Source organism: Musa acuminata, chromosome BXJ1-1 (genome assembly GCF_036884655.1).
Source record: "Musa acuminata AAA Group cultivar baxijiao chromosome BXJ1-1, Cavendish_Baxijiao_AAA, whole genome shotgun sequence".
In the NCBI taxonomy this organism is placed as follows: Eukaryota; Viridiplantae; Streptophyta; class Magnoliopsida; order Zingiberales; family Musaceae; genus Musa; species Musa acuminata.
Genome location: NC_088327.1, coordinates 30823540 through 30833111, shown reverse-complemented (window position 1 = coordinate 30833111; position 9572 = coordinate 30823540).

Sequence of the window (9572 nt, the reverse complement as noted above, 5' to 3'; positions counted from 1 at the left end):
TTTTGATGATGACAACTACTTGATGACGGAGTTAACCTTAACTCCTGGATTTAAACAAACTCCCCCTATCAATATGCCATATTGATAGAAACTCTTGGATTCAAAAGTCCAAGCAACATGTCATCATAAACTTATGCATAAACTTATGCCTAACATGTCATGTCATCAACATACTTCTCCCCGTTTATCATCAACAAAAAGGAGAAGTACCACAATCAAGTGTTTGTGATATTGGATCAACTCATTGCATGAAAAACATAATATCAAGTTTTATAATCATGCAAGTTTGCTATTATCAAATATCAACATGTAAAATTACGATGTAAGCTTTTGATATTATAACGCAGACATTTCAAGTGTTTATCAATTGTAGCATTTCATCACATGGTAAGATATCAACGCGTAAAATTACGATACAAGTTCTTGATATCTTAACGCATGATGCAAACATGGCATAATGCAAGTTTGACAATCATAGCATCAATTCATATATCTCGTGATGATGTAGGCATTGTAAATATGGCAATCGTATCAATTCATATATCTCTTGATGATGCAAGCATAGCATCCGTGTTCATAACATCAATTCATATATTTTTCCCCCTTTGTCATCAACAAAACGGAGAACGATATAAGCAAATTTTAAGCATAAGTGCTTGTAATTATTCATGTCATAGCTAGGTTCATGTCATTTTCCAATAGTGAGTGATAGGATATCATTTATACAAACATCTCAAGGAAAACATGACATGGAGATAGCTTTGAAAACTTCTTCCTTTTTTTAATCTGTTAGTATCTTTTTGCATGAAGGAGGAAGACTATTTGTGATACATGCTATTTGTGAGTTTACTTCGAGTGAAGTTAGACACGATGAGAGATTAAATCATGCTTCATTTTTACAAGGACCAAGATATGTATGTGAAACAAATCCTTCCAAGTAAAAACACTTTCATCCATATTCATCAAATCCATTTCTCAAAAAAATATTTTTCACATTACATGTGTATGAGAGATGTATTTGCTAGTTGATTACATATGTCAAAAATCAATGATATGAACTAAACTTGATATGACATATGCTTGTTAAGTTCGGAAGAGAGTAAACTTGATATGTTAGGATCAAGAGACTTCGAAAATGAAATTTGACCCTTTCTTGCATTCGCACAAGGTTTTGCTATAGATATTCAATTACAATCATGAACGTAAAGCATGCTTGTTATCATGGAAGTTTTGTATTCAAGCACATAATTTCCAACATGTAATTGTGTAAAATCATTATGCCAATCAAGTGATTTGATCATTCAATCAAGAAAGTTCAAAAAAATAATTTTAACACGTTCAATCATTAGGATGTATTTTTGCGATAGTTTTTCATATAGAATCATGAAGATAAGGCATGCTCATCATCATGGTAGTACGATGGTAAGTTTACCATTTTAAGATACGCAAGCTAGTAATTTTTAGATGTTCAAGAAGGCAACTCTTACTTCTTGAAATATAAGTTTTGCTACATGTGCAAGTTAACTTTTTGCTTCTGCATGATATCATTCCTTGGTGATGTTCAATATAGCAAGTTCAACATCATGCAAGCAAGTGAATCTTATAACATTTTAGAACATGCATAATCACCAAAGCATCATAAATTTTAATGATGTGCAAAATTACAAATTTTACATGTTTGAATTTGAGCATCTTGAGATTTGTAAGATAGCACTTCTTGGTGATGTTCAAGATAGCAATTCCTTTTCTTTTGAGAAGTGTAATTATTTTCTTTCATCTTTTTTTTGAATTATATGAGCTAGCAAATTAGCTTTCAAGCATGTTTTGCTCCCCCTTTGTCATTGTCAAAAAGAAGGGAAGACCCTTTACGTTAATTTCTAAATTATGACAAAGGTAAATAGCATTGTTGAAAATTCAAGTCTTGAATGTCAAAACAATTATTTTATCATGAATATTTCATCATTGCATGCATCATTATCATCATATATAAACTCATTATTATATGATTCCAAATCATCATTCCTATTATTTCAATCATTGTTTCAATCATCTTTATAGCTTATCATGCACAATATGTCAAACCATCTAACATGATACAAACATTTATTTTCAAAGTATTTATCACTATTTTCATGTATGATAATAAAGTGTTCATGATACCGAACATTAAATCAATATTTTTTAAGTATTTATCACTTCATTTTGATCATGATACCAACATTCATGACATTAAATCAACATTTATAATACTTCATTTTAGCAACAACTCATAGCATTTTAAATCATGATTCACATCATATGCAATACATCAAATCATAATTAAAAAGCTCAAGTATTGCGTGCATCATTGCAAATCATAGATGTTTCATATCATGATGGTATCAATTTTGTTAAATTATATCCTACCATGCATGATCATAACTTTTCATTTGTATACATCAAAATAAATTAATGAATATTTCATGTATTCATATCATCACATAAGGAATATCAAGAAGAAAATAATTGGGTGATGAGATAAACCTTTCATGAATACAAAGAATTGCATAAAAATCAAATCATGAAAACAAGGAATATAGGTCACAATCATTCCAGAGAAAATTCATCATTCATTTTCAATTCATTCAATTTGACAAATCATGATCATGATTTTGATAAAACTCATTTCAAATTTAAATCATCAAAATCATTTTTACGGCTCACAAAATTTATAACATAAATAGATTCATGATTTCATTGATAATATATTTTTCCCCCTTTTTTAAGTGTTTCATCTTAAGTGATCGATTTCATGTAAGCATGCCTTTTTATTTATGTCAAACATGCATCAGTTTTTAAAGCCACTGTTATTATCATGAAAATCGATAATCCATAATTATCAAGAATCATCATACATAATTTCAAAAATATCATAACTTCAAATTAAACATGATTTAATATACTCAAAATCGAGAAATAACAATGGACATCACCATAATACACATTATTACTTCTTAACCATGATTTCATATTTTCAATCAAAATCATTTTGTTTGTTTATCATAAAATATGCAATATTATCATTTTCGAAATTACTAGCATGATCATAATAATTTTTTTCAAACATTATTTCTAAACTAAAAAAGAAAATACATCATGAGAGCATCAAGTAATTTCAAAATAATTTAAGAGAGTTGAGTTACTTACCTTGTAGTCGAAGCCCGTCAAAGCCCAATTCGCCGTTTCACTTTTGGAAGTTCTTGATTCATCCTTGGTTGCCTTCCACTTTTTTGGCCTCTTCCTTCGTTCAAGTTCATTGTCTATTTTAGATTTTTGTTTAATAAACTTATTAAGATTTAGTGTTTGAAGTTCAAGTTCATCATTGTCCTCATCACTTGAGTCATCGCTCAAGTGGTATTCATTTGTCCGGAGTTCCAAATCCTTCCTGTTCTTTGGAAGGTGATTTTATTCATCATGTTCATCATGTGCATTATGCACCATTTCATATGTCATCAATGAACCAATTAGTTCTTCAAGTGGTAAGTTATTTAGGTTTTAACTTCTTTTATTGCAGTTACTTTTGAATCCCACTTCTTAGAGAGAGAACGCAAAATATTGTTTACGAGTTCAAAATCCGAAAAACATTTTTCAAGAGCTCTTAAACTATTGACGACATCCGTGAAATGGGTGTACATGTCGCCTATAGTCTCGCTTGGTTGCATTCGAAAAAGCTCAAAATCATGCAATAAAATGTTAACTTTCGAGTCTTTGACTCTACTAGTTCCCTCGTGCGTGATTTCAAGTGTTCGCCAAATGTCAAAAGCCGTTTCGCACGTAGAAATCCGATTGAACTCATTTTTGTCCAAGGCGCAAAATAAGACATTCGTAGCCTTTGCGTTTAAAGAAAAATACTTCTTCGCCAAATCTGACCATTCGTTCATTGGTTTAGAGGGAAGTTGAAAATCGTTTTCAATGATATTCCATAAATCCAAATTCATAGAAATCAAGAAAACTCTAAATCGAGTTTTCCAATAAGTGTAGTCCAATCCGTTAAACAACGGTGGACGAAAAACCGATAAGCCATCTTGAAAGCCATGAAGAACCATTTCTCTCGGGTGTAAATCCGAAATGAGAAAAACTGGGCTCTGATTCCAATTGTTAGGATCAAGAGCACTTAGAGGAGGGGGGTGGTGAATTAGTGCAGCGGAAAACCTTCTACGATAAAAACTGCGTTCGTTCGTTAAAAGTGATTTCGGTAAGAAAGCCAATTCTAAGATTACTTTAACTTAAGATCAAGCGAGATGACATTAAAGTAAATCTATGAAGGCAGTTTGCAGTTATGATGGAAATCAGAATATAAGCGCAAACTGAAATACGACGTTCGTACGATAAAAGCGATTTGCGTCTAAACGTCGATTCGAAAAGCACTGAACTTTGAAACACGTTCATAAAAGCACAGAAGGCAGTAAGCTATTGAGGAGGTTTGCAGTAAAGATAAGATGCTCAAAGTAAATGCAAACCGAGATTTAGAGTGGTTCGGTCAATCTTGACCTACTCCACTTTTGTCTTCCTCCACCGACGAGGTCACCGACGTAAACTAGAGGCCTTCCTTCAATAGACGAAGGCCAACCACCCTTTTACAGTTTCACTCCTTTTGACGGGCTTAGGAGACAACCCTTACAGAATTTTCTCTCCTCTCTTTACAACTCAGAACTTGGAAGAAAAGAGGGAGAAGAACTTTTGGCCTTTAGAATAATTTTGAGCTCTAAGAATCACAGAAAAAGATCAAGTTTTCGGTGTAAGTTCTTACCCTTTCAGTGCTGAATGGGTGGGGTATTTATAGGCCCCAACCCGGTTCAAATTTGGAGCTCAGAACTTTCAATTCCCGGAATTCCGGGATCAGGCGGTTGCACCTCCTGACTGGAGCAGTTGCACCGCTTGGCAAAGCTCGAAGACTGAGCCTCTGGGCGGTGCCACCTCCTGTCAGGGGCGGTTGCACCTCCTGCCAGAGCTCGAAGACCGAGCTTAGGTGGTTGCACCTCCTGACTGAGGCGGTTGCACCGCTTGGCAAAGCTCGAAGACCGAGCTCAGGCGGTGCCACCTCCTGTCAGGGGAGGTTTCACCGCCCAGTCTCGCTCGGAGACTGAGCCCAAGCGGTGCTACCTCCTGGCTGGGGCGGTTGCACTGCCCAGTCTCCCTCGGAGACTTAGCCCAGGCGATGCTACCTCCTAGCTTGGGCGGTTGCACCTCCCGCCAGAAATCAGGGTCAGAATGGGTTGATCCATTCGGCCCAATTTGGGTTTTTCAGGGGCCCAATTGTCCCAAGATTAAGTTACTGGGATCACCTCCCATTTCCAACTTAATCATTGTGTTAACTACGATTTTTCCTAAGACATTTATGGCAACTTGCTCCGGTGTGTCAATCGCTTCATCCGGCGAGCTTCCGGCGAACTTCCGTCGATCATCCGATGAACCCTCGGTGATGCTCCTGCTGACTTCTGGCAAACTCCTGGACTTGCGATGATCCACTTGGCGAGTTCCGACGAGCTTCTTTGGTAAGCTCATGGACTTCTCGTATTTGTTCCCGCAGAACCTCCGACGACTGTCCGAACTTTCGTCGAACTCTCGAACTCCCAACGTGATCATTGTCTTGACTCCGGCGTAACTCATGCTGCATGTCTTTCTTCTATCGTAGTTAATCCTGCACACTTAAAACAAAACTTCGATCGAGACAATTAATCCTAAGCAATTAACCAAATTGTCCGGCATGTCATTGGTCCCTCGACGCTTCGTCTGATTCTGCGGTGCATCGTCCTCTCTTGCAGCCTATTGCCCAATTGGCCAGTTGACTCCGTAACTCCGATATCCTTGGCTCAATTCCTGCTCTTCTTGGCCCGATGCCCGAATCCACAGCCCTAAGCCTTCTGTCGATACGTCGACCGATCCACCGGCCCGACGTCCAATCTTCTGACATGTTCCTCCGGCACAACATGATTTTCCTGCTTTAATTGTCTCATCCTGATCGAAGAATCCTGCATCACTCAAAACATAGATTAAATCATAAACATATATCAAGTGGTTTCATCATCAAAATACGAGATTCAACAATCTCCCCCTTTTTGATGATGACAACTACTTGATGACGGAGTTAACATTAACTCCCGGAGTTTAAACAAACTCCCCCTATCAATATGCCATATTGATAGAAACTCTTGGATTCAAAAGTCCAAGCAACATGTCATCATAAACTTATGCATAAACTTATGCATAACATGTCATGTCATCAACATACTTCTCCCCCTTTGTCATCAACAAAAAGGAGAAGTACCACAATCAAGTGTTTGTGATATTGGATCAACTCATTTCATGAAAAACATAATATCAAGTTTTATCATCATGCAAGTTTGCTATTATCAAATATCAACATGTAAAATTGCGATGTAAGCTTTTGATATCATAACGCAAACATTTCAAGTGTTTATCAATTGTAGCATTTCATCACATGGTAAGATATCAACGCGTAAAATTACGATACAAGTTCTTGATATCTTAACGCATGATGCAAACATGGCGTAATGCAAGTTTGACAATCATAGCATCAATTCATATATCTCTTTATGATGCAGGCATTTTAAATATGGCAATCATATCAATTCATATATCTTTTGATGATGCAAGCATAACATCAGTGTTCATAACATAAATTCATATATTTCTCCCCCTTTGTCATCAACAAAACGAAGAATGATATAAGCAAATTTTAAGCATAAGTGCTTGTAATTATTCATGTCATAACTAGGTTCATGTCATTTTCTAACAGTGAGTGATAGGATATCAATTATACAAACATCTCAAGGAAAACATGACATGGAGATTGCTTTGAAAACTTCTTCCTTTTTTTTATATGTTATTATCTTTTTGCACGAAGGAGGAAGAATATTTGTGATACATGCTATTTGTGAGTTTACTTCGAGTGAAGTTAGAATCGATGAGAGATTAAATCATGCTTCATTTTTACAAGGACCAAGATATGTATGTGAAACAAATCCTTGCAAGTAAAAACAATTTCATCCATATTCATCAAATCCATTTCTCAAAATAATATTTTTCACATGATATGTGTATGAGAGATGTATTTGCTAGTTGATTACATATGTCAAAAATCAATGATATGAACTAAACTTGATATGACATATGCTTGTTAAGTTCGGAAGAGAGTAAACTTGATATGTTAGAATCAAGAGACTTCGAAAATGAAATTTGACTTTTTCTTGCATTCGCACAAGGTTTTGCTATAGATATTCAATTACAATCATGAACGTAAAGCATGCTTGTTATCATGGAAGTTTTGTATTCAAGCACATAATTTCCAACATGTAATTGTGTAAAATCATTATGCCAAGTGATTTGATCATTCAATCAAGAAAGTTCAAAAAAATAATTTTAACATGTTCAATCATTAGGACGTATTTTTGCCATAGTTTTTCATATACAATCATGAAGATAAGGCATGCTCATCATCATGGCAGTACGATGGCAAGTTTACAATTTTAAGACACGCAAGCTAGTAATTTTGAGATGTTCAAGAAGGCAACTCTTGCTTCTTGAAATATAAGTTTTGCTGCATGTGCAAGTTAACTTTTTGCTTCTGCAAGATATCATTCCTTGGTGATGTTCAATATAGCAAGTTCTACATCATGCAAGCTAGTGAATCTTATAGCATTTTAGAACATGCATAATCACCAAAGCATCATAAATTTTAAAAATATGCAAAATTACAAATTTTACATGTTTGCATTTGAGCATATCTTGAGATTTGTAAGATAGCACTTCTTGGTGATGTTAAAGATAGCAATTCCTTTTCTTTTGAGAAGTGTCATTATTTTCTTTCTCCTTTTTTTTGAATTATATGAGCTAGCAAATTAGCTTTCAAGCATGTTTTGCTCCCCCTTTGTCATTGTCAAAAAGAAGGGCAGACCCCTTTACGTTAATTTCTAAATTATGACAAAGGTAAATAGCATTGATGAAAATTCAAGTCTTGAATGTCAAAACAATTATTTTATCATGAATATTTCATCATTGCATGCATCATTATCATCATATATAAACTCATTACTATATGATTCCAAATCATCATTCCTATTATTTCAATCATTGTTTTAATCATCTTTATAGCTTATCATGCGCAATATGTCAAACAATCTAACATGATACAAATATTTATTTTCAAAGTATTTATCACTATTTTCATGTATGATAATAAAGTGTTTATGATACCGAACATTAAATCAATATTTTTTAAGTATTTATCACTTCATTTTGATCATGATACCAACATTCATGACATTAAATCAACATTTATAATACTTCATTTTAGCAACAACTCATAGCATTTTAAATCATGATTCACATCATATGCAATACATCACATCATAATTAAAAAGCTCAAGTATTGCATGCATCATTGCAAATCATAGATGTTTCATATCATGATGGTATCAATTTTGTTAAATTATATCCTACCATGCATGGTCATAACTTTTCATTTGTATACATCAAAATAAATTAATGAATATTTCATGTATTCATATCATCACATAAGGAATATCAAGAAGAAAATAATTGGGTGATGAGATAAACCTTTCATGAATACAAAGAATTGCATAAAAATTATATCATGAAAACAAGGAATACTGGTCACAATCATTCCAGAGAAAATTCATCATTCATTTTCAATTCATTCAATTCGACAAATCATGATCATGATTTTGATAAAACTCATTTCAAATTTAAATCATCAAAATCATTTTTATGGTTCACAAAATTTATAACATAAATAGATTCATGATTTCATTGATAATATATTTTTTCCCCTTTTTTAAGTGTTTCATCTTAAGTGATCGATTTCATGTAAGCATGCCTTTTCATTTATGTCAAACATGCATCAGTTTTTAAAGCCACTGTTATTATCATGAAAATCGATAATCCATAATTATCAAGAATCATCATACATAATTTCAAAAATATCATAACTTTAAATTAAACATGATTTAATATACTCAAAATCGAGAAATAATAATGGACATCACCATGATACACATTATTACTTCTTAACCATGATTTCATATTTTCAATCAAAATCATTTTGTTTGTTTATCATAAAATATGCAATATTATCATTTTCGAAATTACTAGCATGATCATATTAATTTTTTTTTAAAACATTATTTCTAAACTAAAAAAGAAAATACATCATGAGAGCATCAAGTAATTTGAAAATAATTCAAGAGAGTTGAGTTACTTACCTTTTAGTCGAAGCCCGTCAAAGCCCAATTCGCCGTTTCACCTTTGGAAGTTCTTGATTCATCCTTGGTTGCCTTCCTCTTCTTTGGCCTCTTCCTTCATTCAAGTTCATTGTCTATTTTAGATTTTTGTTTAATAAACATATTAAGATTTAGTGTTCGAAGTTCAAGTTCATCATTGTCCTCATCACTTGAGTCATCGTTCAAGTGGTATTCATTTGTCCGGAGTTCCAAATCCTTCCTGTTCTTTGGAAGGTGATTTTGTTCGTCATGTTCATCATGTGCATTATG